The sequence below is a fragment of the Palaemon carinicauda genome, chromosome 20, assembly GCF_036898095.1.
Source record: "Palaemon carinicauda isolate YSFRI2023 chromosome 20, ASM3689809v2, whole genome shotgun sequence".
Classification (NCBI taxonomy): domain Eukaryota; kingdom Metazoa; phylum Arthropoda; class Malacostraca; order Decapoda; family Palaemonidae; genus Palaemon; species Palaemon carinicauda.
This window is the reverse complement of record NC_090744.1, coordinates 33,173,818-33,187,284: the sequence shown is the minus strand read 5'-3', so window position 1 is coordinate 33,187,284 and position 13,467 is coordinate 33,173,818.

Genomic DNA, 13,467 nt, shown 5'->3' with positions numbered 1-13,467 from the left:
GTAGATAGAATACTAAACACGTACAGTGCTATAGAAGTAAGGAGGTAGACTTAAGAGGTACAGTGCTGTAGAAATCAGGAGGTAGAGTAGAAAGTAGACAGAATACTTAACATATACAGTGCTATAGAAGTCAGGAGGTAGACTTAACAGGTATAGTGCTGTAGAAGTCAGGAGGTAGACTGGAAAGTAGACAGCATACTTAACACGTACAGTGCTATAGATGTCCGGAGGTAGACTTAAGAGGTACATTGTTGTAGAAATCAGGAGGTAGAGTAGAAAGTAGACAGAATACCTAACACGTACAGTGCTATAGAAGTCAGGAGGTAGACTTAAGAGGTCCAGTGCTGTAGAAGTCAGGAGGTAGACTGGAAAGTAGACAACATACTTAACACGTACAGTGCTATAGAAGTCAGGAGGTAGACTTAACAAGTATAGTGCTGTAGAAGTCAGGAGGTAGACTTAAGAGGTACAGTGCTTTAGAAATCAAGAGGTAGAGTAGAAAGTAGATAGAATACTTAACACGTACAGTGCTATAGAAGTCAGGAGGTAGACTTAAGAGGTCCAGTGCTGTAGAAGTCAGGAGGTAGACTGGAAAGTAGACAACATACTTAACACGTACAGTGCTATAGAAGTCAGGAGGTAGACTTAACAAGTATAGTGCTGTAGAAGTCAGGAGGTAGACTTGAAAGTAGACAGCATACTTAACACGTACAGTGCTATAGAAGTCAGGAGGTAGACTTAAGAGGTACAGTGATGTAGAAATCAAGAGGTAGAGTAGAAAGTGGACAGAATACTTAACACGTACAGTGCTATAGAAGTCAGGAGGTAGACTTAACAGGTATAGTGCTTTAGAAGTCAGGAGGTAGACTGGAAAGTAGACAGCATAATTAACACGTACAGTGCTATAGAAGTCAGGAGGTAGACTTAAGAGGTACAGTGCTGTAGAAGTCAGGAGGTAGACTGGAAAGTAGACAGCATACTTAACAAGTACAGTGCTATAGATGTCAGGAGGTAGACTTAAGAGGTACAGTGCTGTAGAAATCAGGAGGTAGAGTAGAAAGTAGACAGCATACTTAACACGTACAGTGCTATAGAAGTCAGGAGATAGAGTAGAAAGTAGACGGCATACTTAACTGGTACAGTACTGTAGAAGTCTGGAAGTTGACTAAAAAGTAGACATCCTACTTAATAGGTATATTATTGTAGAAGTCAGGAGGTAGACCAGAAAGTAGACAGCATACTTAACACGTACAGTGCTATAGAAGTCAGGAGGTAGATTAGAAAGTAGACAGCATACTTAACTGGTACAGTACTGTAGAAGTCTGGAAGTTGACTAGAAAGTAGACATCATATTTAACAGCTACATTACTGCAGAAGTCAGGAGGTAGACTAGAAAGTAGACAGCATACTTAACATGTACAGTGCTATAGAAGTCTGGAGGTAGACTGGAAAGTAGACATTATACTTAACAGCTACATTATTGCAGAAGTCAGGAGGTAGACTAGAAAGTAGACAGCAGACTTAATACGTATAGTGCTCTAGAAGTCAGGAGGTAGACTAGAAAGTAGACAGTATACTTAACACGTACAGTGCTGTAGAAGTCAGGAGGTAGACTAGAAAGTAGACAGCATACTTAACACGTACAGTGCTATAGAAGTCAGGAGGTAGACTAGAAAGTAGACAGCATACTTAACACGTACAGTGCTATAGAAGTCAGGAGGTACACTTAAGAGGTACAGTGCTGTAGAAGTCAGGAGGTAGACTGGAAAGTAGACAGCATACTTAACACGTACAGTGCTATAGAAGTCAGGAGGTAGACTTAAGAGGTACAGTGGTGTAGAAGTCAGGAGGTAGACTGGAAAGTAGACAGCATACTTAACACGTACAGTGCTATAGAAGTCAGGAGGTAGACTTAAGAGGTACAGTGCTATAGAAATCAGGAGGTAGACTAGAAAGTAGACAGCATACTTAACTGGTACACTGCTATAGAAGTCAGGAGGTAGACTGGAAAGTAGACAGCATACTTAACACGTACAGTGCTATAGAAGTCAGGAGGTAGACTTAAGAGGTACAGTGCTGTAGAAGTCAGGAGGTAGACTGGAAAGTAGACAGCATATTTAACACGTACAGTGCTATAGAAGTCAGGAGGTAGACTTAAGAGGTACAGTGCTGTAGAAGTCAGGAGGTAGACTGGAAAGTAGACAGCATACTTAACACGTACAGTGCTATAGAAGTCAGGAGGTAGACTTAAGAGGTACAGTGCTGTAGAAATCAGGAGGTAGACTAGAAAGTAGACAGCATACTTAACTGGTACAGTACTGTAGAAGTCTGGAGGTGGACTAGAAAGTAGACATCCTACCTAATAGGTATATTATTGTAGAAGTCAGGAGGTAGACTAGAAAGTAGACAGCATATTTAACACGTACAGTGCTATAGAAGTCAGGAGGTAGACTAGAAAGTAGATAGCATACTTAACTGGTACAGTACTGTAGAAGTTTGGAAGTTGACTAGAAAGTAGACATCATATTTAACAGCTACATTACTGCAGAATTCAGGAGGTAGACTAGAAAGTAGACAGCATACTTAACACGTACAGTGCTATAGAAGTCAGGAGGTAGACTGGAAAGTAGACATCATATTTAACAGCTACATTATTGCAGAAGTCAGGAGGTAGACTAGAAAGTAGACAGCATACTTAACACGTACAGTGCTATAGAAGTCAGGAGGTAGACTAGAAAGTAGTCAGCATACTTAATTGGTACAGCACTGTAGAAGTGTGGAAGTTTACTAGAAAGTAGACATCATATTTAACAGCTACATTACTGCAGAAGTCAGGAGGTAGACTAGAAAGTAGACAGCATACTTAACACGTACAGTACTATAGAAGTCAGGAGGTAGACTGGAAAGTAGACATCATACTAAACAGCTACATTATTGCAGAAGTCAGGAGGTAGACTAGAAAGTAGACAGCATACTTAACACGTACAGTGCTATAGAAGTCAGGAGGTAGACTAGAAAGTAGACAGCATACCTAACTGGTACAGTACTGTTGAAGTGTGGAAGTTGACTAGAAAGTAGAAATCATATTTAAAAGCTACATTACTGCAGAAGTCAGGAGGTAGACTGGAAAGTAGACAGCATACTTAACACGTACAGTGCTATAGAAGTCAGGAGGTAGACTTAAGAGGTACAGTGCTGTAGAAATCAGGAGGTAGACTAGAAAGTAGACAGCATACTTAACTGGTACAGTACTTTAGAAGTGTGGAAGTTGACTAGAAAGTAGACATCATATTTAACAGCTACATTACTGTAGAAGTCAGGAGGTAGACTTAAGAGGTACAGTGATGTAGAAATCAGGAGGTAGAGTAGAAAGTAGACAGAATACTTAACACGTACAGTGCTATAGAAGTCAGGAGGTAGACTTAACAGGTATAGTGCTGTAGAAGTCAGGAGGTAGACTGGAAAGTAGACAGCATAATTAACACATACAGTGCTATAGAAGTCAGGAGGTAGACTTAAGAGGTACAGTGCTGTAGAAGTCAGGAGGTAGACTGGAAAGTAGACAGCATACTTAAGTACAGTGCTATAGATGTCAGGAGGTAGACTTAAGAGGTACAGTGCTGTAGAAATCAGGAGGTAGAGTAGAAAGTAGACAGCATACTTAACACGTACAGTGCTATAGAAGTCAGGAGGTAGAGTAGAAAGTAGACAGCATACTTAACTGGTACAGTACTCTAGAAGTCTGGAAGTTGACTAGAAAGTAGACATCCTACTTAATAGGTATATTATTGTAGAAGTCAGGAGGTAGACCAGAAAGTAGACAGCATACTTAACACGTACAGTGCTATAGAAGTCAGGAGGTAGACTAGAAAGTAGACAGCATACTTAACTGGTACAGTACTGTAGAAGTCAGGAGGTAGACTAGTAAGTAGACAGCATACTTAACACGTACAGTGCTATAGAAGTCAGGAGGTAGACTTAAGAGGTACAGTGCTGTAGAAGTCAGGAGGTAGACTGGAAAGTAGACAGCATACTTAACACGTACAGTACTATAGAAGTCAGGAGGTAGACTTAAGAGGTACAGTGCTGTAGAAATCAGGAGGTAGACTAGAAAGTAGACAGCATACTCAACACGTATGGTGCTCTAGAAGTCAGGAGGTAGACTAGAAAGTAGACAGCATACTTAACAAATACAGTGCTATAGAAGTCAGGAGGTAGACTAGTAAGTAGACAGCATACTTAACATGTACAGTGCTATAGAAGTCAGGAGGTAGACTTAAGAGGTACAGTGCTGTAGAAGTCAGGAGGTAGACTGGAAAGTAGACAGCATACTTAACACGTACAGTGCTATAGAAGTCAGGAGGTAGACTTAAGAGGTACAGTGCTGTAGAAATCAGGAGGTAGACTAGAAAGTAGACAGCATACTTAACTGGTACAGTGCTATTGAAGTCAGGAGGTAGACTGGAAAGTAGACTGTATACTTAACACGTACAGTGCTATAGAAGTCAGGAGGTAGACTTAAGAGGTACAGTGCTGTAGAAGTCAGGAGGTAGACTGGAAAGTAGACAGCATACTTAACACGTACAGTGCTATAGAAGTCAGGAGGTAGACTTAAGAGGTACAGTGCTGTAGAAGTCAGGAGGTAGACTGGAAAGTAGACAGCATACTTAACACGTACAGTGCTATAGAAGTCAGGAGGTAGACTTAAGAGGTACAGTGCTGTAGAAATCAGGAGGTAGACTAGAAAGTAGACAGCATACTTAACTGGTACAGTACTGTAGAAGTCTGGAGGTGGACTAGAAAGTAGACATCCTACCTAATAGGTATATTATTGTAGAAGTCAGGAGGTAGACTAGAAAGTAGACAGCATACTTAACACGTAAAGTGCTATAGAAGTCAGGAGGTAGACTAGAAAGTAGACAGCATACTTAACTGGTACAGTACTGTAGAAGTGTGGAAGTTGACTAGAAAGTAGACATCATATTTAACAGCTACATTACTGCAGAAGTCAGGAGGTAGACTAGAAAGGAGACAGCATACTTAACACGTACAGTGCTATAGAAGTCAGGAGGTAGACTGGAAAGTAGACATCATACTTAACAGCTACATTATTGCAGAAGTCACAAGGTAGACTAGAAAGTAGACAGCATACTTAACAGCTACATTATTGCAGAAGTCAGGAGGTAGACTAGAAAGTAGACAGCATACTTAACACGTACAGTGCTATAGAAGTCAGGAGGTAGACTAGAAAGTAGTCAGCATACTTAACTGGTACAGTATTGTAGAAGTGTGGAAGTTGACTAGAAAGTAGACATCATATTTAACAGCTACATTACTGCAGAAGTCAGGAGGTAGACTAGAAAGTAGACAGCATACTTAACACGTACAGTGCTATAGAAGTCAGGAGGTAGACTGGAAAGTAGACATCATACTTAACAGCTACATTATTGCAGAAGTCAGGAGGTAGACTGGAAAGTAGACAGCATACTTAACACGTACAGTGCTATAGAAGTCAGGAGGTAGACTAGAAAGTAGACAGCATACTTAACTGGTACAGTACTGTAGAAGTGTGGAAGTTGACTAGAAAGTAGACATCATATTTAACAGCTACATTACTGCAGAAGTCAGGAGGTAGACTCGAAAGTAGACAGCATACTTAACACGTACAGTGCTATAGAAGTCAGGAGGTAGACTTAACAGGTACAGTGCTGTAGAAGTCAGGAGGTAGACTGGAAAGTAGACAGCATACTTAACACGTACAGTGCTATAGAAGTCAGGAGGTAGACTTAAGAGGTACAGTGCTGTAGAAATCAGGAGGTGGACTAGAAAGTAGACATCCTACTTAATAGGTATATTATTGTAGAAGTTTAATTCTAGGTCTCCATTAGACCTACTTTTTTGAGACAACAAAACTTAAAGTTTACTTTTTTTTTGTCAAAACAATTTTAGGAAAAATGACTTTGTAAAATAGGCAAAAACAAAAATTCTGTTGAATTGTCCTTTTCAATTCTTTCCAGATTTGTGATCCAGTTTGTGTGGTATGGCACCGAAGCCTAGAGGACGCGAAGACAGACGCTGTTGATCCTCAAGTTGAAAGATTGTGATGAAGGTCTTCAGTCTCCTGTCTCCAGTATGACCCGAGTTAAGTCTGCCATTTTCAATGATCCAATACTGTCAACTTCCTTTAGGATGGTCAAATTGATTTTGAAAGTTGTGTGCTTTTAAAACCTAGGTTAGATTTTGTGACATTTGGTACTAGGGTGAAGTTATCATAAGAGTATAGAGATGGAATATTGGACTGGACTCTGTAAATATCTGAATTTGAAGGTTTAGGATTTGTGGATATTGGTTTTCCATTGTATGAATTATTTTCGGGAAGGGGAGTCTTTAAATTGAAATTTAAGTGATAGGACTCAATCAAACTAATCAAAAAATCATTTTTTTTTTGGCTGAATTATTTTTTTTTTCTAGTAGTAAATCCCGTTAGTTTGAAAGCTCAGATTAAACTCATGCTTTTTATTAGACTAGAAAGTAGACGGCAGACTTAGCACAAAGTGCTATAGAAGTCAGGAGGTAGACTAGAAAGTAGACAGCATACTTAACACGTACAGTGCTATAGAAGTCAGGAGGTAGACTAGAAAGTAGACAGCATATTTAACTGGTACAGTACTGTAGAAGTGTGGAAGTTGACTAGAAAGTAGACATCCTATTTAACAGCTACATTACTGTAGAAGTCAGGAGGTAGACTGGAAAGTAGACAGCATACTTAACACGTACAGTGCTATAGAAGTGTGGAAGTTGACTAGAAAGTAGACATCATATTTAACAGCTACATTACTGTAGAAGTCAGGAGGTAGACTGGAAAGTAGACAGCATACTTAACACGTACAGTGCTATAGAAGTCAGGAGGTAGACTTAAGAGGTACAGTGCTGTAGAAGTCAGGAGGTAGACTGGAAAGTAGACAGCATACTTAACACGTACAGTGCTATAGAAGTCAGGAGGTAGACTTAAGAGGTACAGTGCTGTAGAAATCAGGAGGTAGACTAGAAAGTAGACAGCATACTTAACTGGTACAGTACTGTAGAAGTCTGGAAGTTGACTAGAAAGTAGACATCATATTTAACAGCTACATTACTGCAGAAGTCAGGAGGTAGACTAGAAAGTAGACAGCATACTTAACACGTACAGTGCTATAGAAGTCAGGAGGTAGACTGGAAAGTAGACATCATACTTAACAGCTACATTATTGCAGAAGTCAGGAGGTAGACTAGAAAGTAGACAGCAGACTTAACACGTACAGTGCTCCAGAAGTCAGGAGGTAGACTGGAAAATAGACATAAATAATACGTGTTAAGTCTGCTGTCTACTTTCTAGTCTACCTCCTAACTTCTGCAATAATGTAGCTGTTAAGTATGATGTCTACTTTCCAGTCTACCTCCTGACTTCTATAGCACTGTACGTGTTAAGTATATTCTGAATTAATTACTGTGAATAATACACCAAGAAAAAACACAAGAAATTTAATAATAAATTCTACAGTTTAATTTATCAATCTGTTGGGAATATCCTTGCTTCCTGGTTTGCAACAGGTAATCCCAAACCATACGCGGTAGAGGGATGGTGCTGGCCCTGGTGCCAACTCACAGTTTCAGAATAAATCAAGAGAATCTGAAATGAGGGAAATCCTAATATAAGAAAGGACTCCTAATCAAATTAACTAAATCAAAATTAATGTAAAACTTAAGAAAATGACTCAAGTAAAATATATATATAAAGTAAACCTCTAAATGCTCAAGAGCAATGCAAATAAGTGGGCATGTCCATCCAAACATACGTAAAAACAATGAGGCAACGAAGCACGAGATTGAGAGGCTAAGCAAAACTATCTGATATGAACAAGTAGTTACTGGGTTAACCCGGCAGACCATAAATATAAAATTATGGCTTGAAAAATATGAATTACTACCTGTTAAATATAAGTAAAAGTAATATGCTAGCTCCAGAAATATGAATGTTGCCTTTAAATGAAGGTCCAAAAGACATATAATAGGCTTACTTGGTAAATATAATTACATACATGGGTACCAATCGAATATGATTCTCTGATAAATTTCATGGGGAAATTCTGTAAGGACATTATTGTTCAACAATAATTACTGAAATTGAAATCGCAAATGACAAGCACCAAACGAAATTTGCAACGAACCTTCAAATTTTCAGCTATCCTTTCCAGGTCCAATTAAGCCGAATAATCGTATTAGCAACTAGATGGTATCGGTTGGCAAGTTGTTCTTCGTGGAAATGGTGGCGGCCTAAGGGGGATAAAAGGCAGCATTATCCGCCTCCCCACCCTCGGTACATGGGCCAGGTCACAGATACATTTAGCTCTTCATAGTTCCTTTAGAATGCACTGCACTTAAGATTTGTATGATCGTAGTACCGATCTCAAAGTCGCGCTGTGCTAGGTAGTGGTCACGTCTTCACTGTCCCTCTCCTTCCAAGCTACTCCTGCTCCAAAGTATTTTGGGAACGGGGTTGACACTGGAAGATAACCAAACTAGGCAGTAACTAGTTACAGGGTTAACGTAATTAACTACCTTCGCTACCGTTTGCTTGGTGCTTGGTATAGTTAAGTTAAAAGAAAATCAATTTACCAAACATTTATTTAAATGATGAAGGAAATGCATATATTTACCAAGCAATTACAACAGAAGAACAAAGACACCCAAACAGCAGGATATAACTTTAATGATTAATGCTTATTTCAGAGTATAAGGAAGCAATAAAAGCAAACCATGAGAATACGAGACTAACTAATAATATTACGCAAAATAATGAAAATCTCTTATATTAATAAGAAGGAAAAACTAAGGATAAACATAACTTCCCAAACAAAATCAGTATACTTCGTAAAATCATCATCCTTGTTCGAGGTATTCCACGCTTCTACTTCTTGGAAAAACTTTTCAAAAGTTTGACCAACCCAGATTGGAGGAGGTTTCGCTTTAGTAATCTGTGTTGATTTCTTCGCTTCCAATCCTTTGGCAATTTCTTCACCAATAGTTTTTCCCATTGTAATGATTGCTGTTAAATCATAAGCACCTTCTTTTACCACACTTGTCGAAATATCTTTATGCATAATTTTGATATGCTACTCCTTCTCCCTCCTGTTCATGAAATTCTTTTTACATATATCACATTTAATAACTGTTTTTCTTGTGTCCATACGTGCCACATTTACAGAAAACATTCCATGTGCAGATAAAATATCTTCTATCCTATCTACTTCATCCTGGGTCCATTTCCTATTTGGGTCACAATCCTTTTCATCCTTTATGTGGCCAAGCAAAGGTCCTCCACAATTTTTACAATGATGAAAGACAAAACTACCATCGGTTTTCTGAATATGACCAAATTTTTCAAGTTCACAAATCTCTTTGTTCAAGTCCATACTTTCTCTGTACATAACATCCATTTCAATTCAGTTTTTCTTAAACACCAGGGGGATTTTCAGGGTAACCTTCAGCTTAAAATTTCTAAATGTTTAAATTTGAAAAATGTTAACTTAATTTATCTTTATAGAATTAAAAGAAAAAAAATACACGCATACTAGAGTTCTCGTAAATTTTCTTGGGTGTAAAACTTCTCACTCAGAATTTTCTTTGAAGCGTCAACTTATGTCAACCAGCGTCAACTTTTCAATAGAAAAAGTAATGCTGGTAATATAAGTAATGCCTCTTGTTGTCTTCTTTATACATGAGGAACCTTACACTCCGTATATCATCTTAGAGGGAGCTTTTTGGCGGGAAAAGTTAAAGTTCCTTTGTTCTTCTAAACATAGCTGATGGTTGACCCATCCACCCCCTTGGTAAGGGTGTTTTACTCCATTGTTTTCTGGCATTTTAGACTTTACAAAAATTTTCACAAAACTTTTGGAACTTATTAATCACAAGAAAACACTTGTTAATCTCGATGTCCAGGTCCGAGATTCGACGACGTCTCTGCTACCATCTGTTATATCCCACTTGTATTTGATGGAATAATCAGAGATAATACCGATGTCGGTAAACCTTCTTTATTTTGTCTTCAACCGAAGCTACAGTAATCCTGTTAATCCAATATCTATATACAGACCCGAGAGATAAGTATTTACAATACCAGAGGTAAATGTTAACTGCTCTTCGGTAAATGATCACCAACCCAATATAACAACATATTTATAAAATTACTCTACTTTAAACAAACACTTTGTTATATTACCAGTAACAGCCAGTTATACTCTTGTTCTATCAAATAAATATATATGTAAGGTATTTCAGTTCTACCTGGAGAATCCTGAAATAAATCTGTAAAGGAATAAATTATATCAAGCACATCTTTTTTTTTTATTAACATCCAAATGTTCCAAACCTTCCTGCAAGATTCCTAAATTTTGCAAATTTTCAAACAAAACATCGGAAGGAACTTGATACATTCAGTCATCTGATTCTTCAGGAGGAACATCTACTACTACCGATATCGGTTCAAACACAATTTCTAAAGAATCGACACTTTTACAATGATATGGCTTCAGTCTGTTTATGTGATAAATTCTACACTTTCTACTTGAGTCTGGAGCTTCATTTTCGTAATTGACCTTGGACAACTTTCTCAGTACCTTCCAAGGACCCTTATACCTTGGTTCAAGAAAATTGTTCGAGTCCATACTTAAAACCAAAACCAATTCTCCAGGTTCAAAAGAACGAACTTTAGCTTTTCTGTCAAAATTATCCTTCATCACAGCCTGCGAATAACTCAGATTTTCCCGTGCAAATTTCCAAGCACTGGACAAACTTTTTTTCAAATACTCTACAAATTCTCCAACTTTAACATCTCCCCTTCGACTGGACTGTAGCACTTCGCTAAAAATTTATAAAGGACCACGAAATTTGTGACCGAATACCAATTCGAAGGGAGCTGCATTAGTTTAAGAATTTGGATGATTCCTAATAGCAAAGAGGGCAAAGAAAAGTGCTTTATCCCACTCACTACCTTGTTTTTAACAATGCTTTTTTCAAAATTTACTTAAGGGTCTGGTGAAACCTCTCCACCACTCCTTGACTCTCCGGGTGATAAGGTACGCTGGTAATGTGCTGAATGGCCAGTTCAGCACATTTACCTCTAAATACCTTACTCGTGAAATTTGTACCACGATCTGTCTGAATAACATGAGGGAGACCATACCTGGAAAAAAAATCCATTAACTTTTCAAAAACAACTTTAGATGTAATACGTCTCATAGGGAATGCTTCGGGAAATCTAGAGGCTCTATCCATAATAGTTAATAAATAAACATAACCAAACTTGGTTTTAGGTAAAGGACCAATGACATCTATCACCAATTCCGAGAATGGTTAACCAATGGGAGGGATAGGATGTAAGGGAGCTTTGGGAATTATTTGATTTGGTTTTCCCATAACATGACATACCTAACATTCCTTCACAAAATGCTTCACATTAGATTTCACCCAGAGCAACCAAAAATACATTTGTAATTTTTGGAAAGTTTCCATATCCCAAAATGGCCTGAAAGAAAATTGTTGTGAGCAAGATTCATTACCGATTCACTGAACTGGGACGAAACCACAATTTGTGCAATCTGAGAAGTCTTGCTACGATTATCTGTCGAAGGATGACTAAACCTTTAAAGTAAACCTTTAGTTATACCAAACCGAGGTTTAGTCAAATCATTAATGTCTCTCAATTCAAAGTCAAATTCTTTTTTCTGGGCTTCAATAAAAGCCAATCTGTCCCAATCAGGTTTCAAATCATTAATAATAATACTACTACCACTATCTACTGAACCGGGCCTTTCTACATCTATTTCTAGACTACAAAGCATTAAATCATCAACGACCTCAAGTAGATCAGCAGCTCTTGCTGCGGCACGGGTTGTTACAGCTATGGGACATTCATTTATGGATAATATGGGAAATAATTCCTGATCCTCACTATTGACCATATCATTGCCCAAAATACCGTCAATCCTAGGAATGGTAAGTCTAACAACAACGGCCAAATCGGTAACCTTATCACATCCAGGAAAAGACAACCTGACATCTACCAATGCAGCAAAAACAACAGTGTTCGGGAACCCTCCCAGAACGACATAATTCCCTGAATACTCTTTACAACCTTTTAAGGTATCCCCTAACACAAGTGACCAAGCTGAACCAGTGTCCCTCAAGATCTTTACTACTGATCTACTTGAGGTCGATGATGATTTAATGCTTTGTAGTCTAGAAGTAGATGTAGAAAGGCCCGGGTCAGTAGATAGTGGGAGTAGTATTATTATTAATGATTTGAAACCTGATTGGGTAAGATTGGCTTTTATTGAAGCCCAGAAAAAAGAATTTGACTTTGAATTGGGAGACATTAATGATTTGACTAAACCTCGGTTTGGTATAACTAAAGGTTTACTTTAAAGGTTTAGTCATCCTTCGACAGATGATCGTAGCAAGGCTTCTCAGATTGCACAAATTGTGGTTCCGTCCCAGTTCAGTGAATCTGTAATAAATCTTGCTCACAACAATTCTCTTTCATGCCATTTTGGGATATGGAAACTTTCCGAAAATTAGAAATGTATTTTACCTGGCCATACATATTTGTCAAAATTGAGTCACAATTGTTTTTTTATTAGAAGTGTCACTACTATTATTATCTACCCTACAGCTAACTACAGATTTTTTCACTTGATTATCACAAGAACTAGACCTATCAGATATTAACGAAACTGGATTTTGGCCGTTTCTCTCAAGATATCATCTACGGGCATTGCACTGGTTCTGAAAATGACCTGGCTTGTCAAACCAGAAACAGGCTACGTCCAGTACATCTGTTACCATTATTATTATTATACCTTTGATTATTGCCATAATTAGATGTATCTGTTACCATTTTTATCATTATACCTTTGATTATTGCCATAATTAGATATACCTCTGTTGAAAAAGACACTAAGGAGGAGACCCTCCTGAGACTCTATCAATATTCCTACCATCTGAAAAGGAATTATCATTATTATTCTTAAGAATATTAGGAGTCATCGAAGGTGGTTCTCCCCTCCTTCCACTACTGTGGGCACGGGAAGATGGATCATTTAAAACTATGTACTCAAAGTTACTATTGCCAGAGCAATGGGTCAACACATATTCATCAGCTAACTGAGTGGCATTACTCAACTTCATAGTTTTGACCTCCTCAAGATGGACCCTCAACTCTTAGCTACATGCCTTTTTGAATTCTTCAAGGAGCAACACAGCAAAAGACACCACTTGTCGGCTCTTCAGCCAGTCGTCAAATTGTTCCTCCTTGACCCGAGAAAATTCTACAAAAGACTGTGAAGGATGTTTATTATAATTTCAAAATTTTAGGCGATAGGCCTCGGGAACCAAATCATAGGCTTTTAATACCAGCGCTTTGACCTT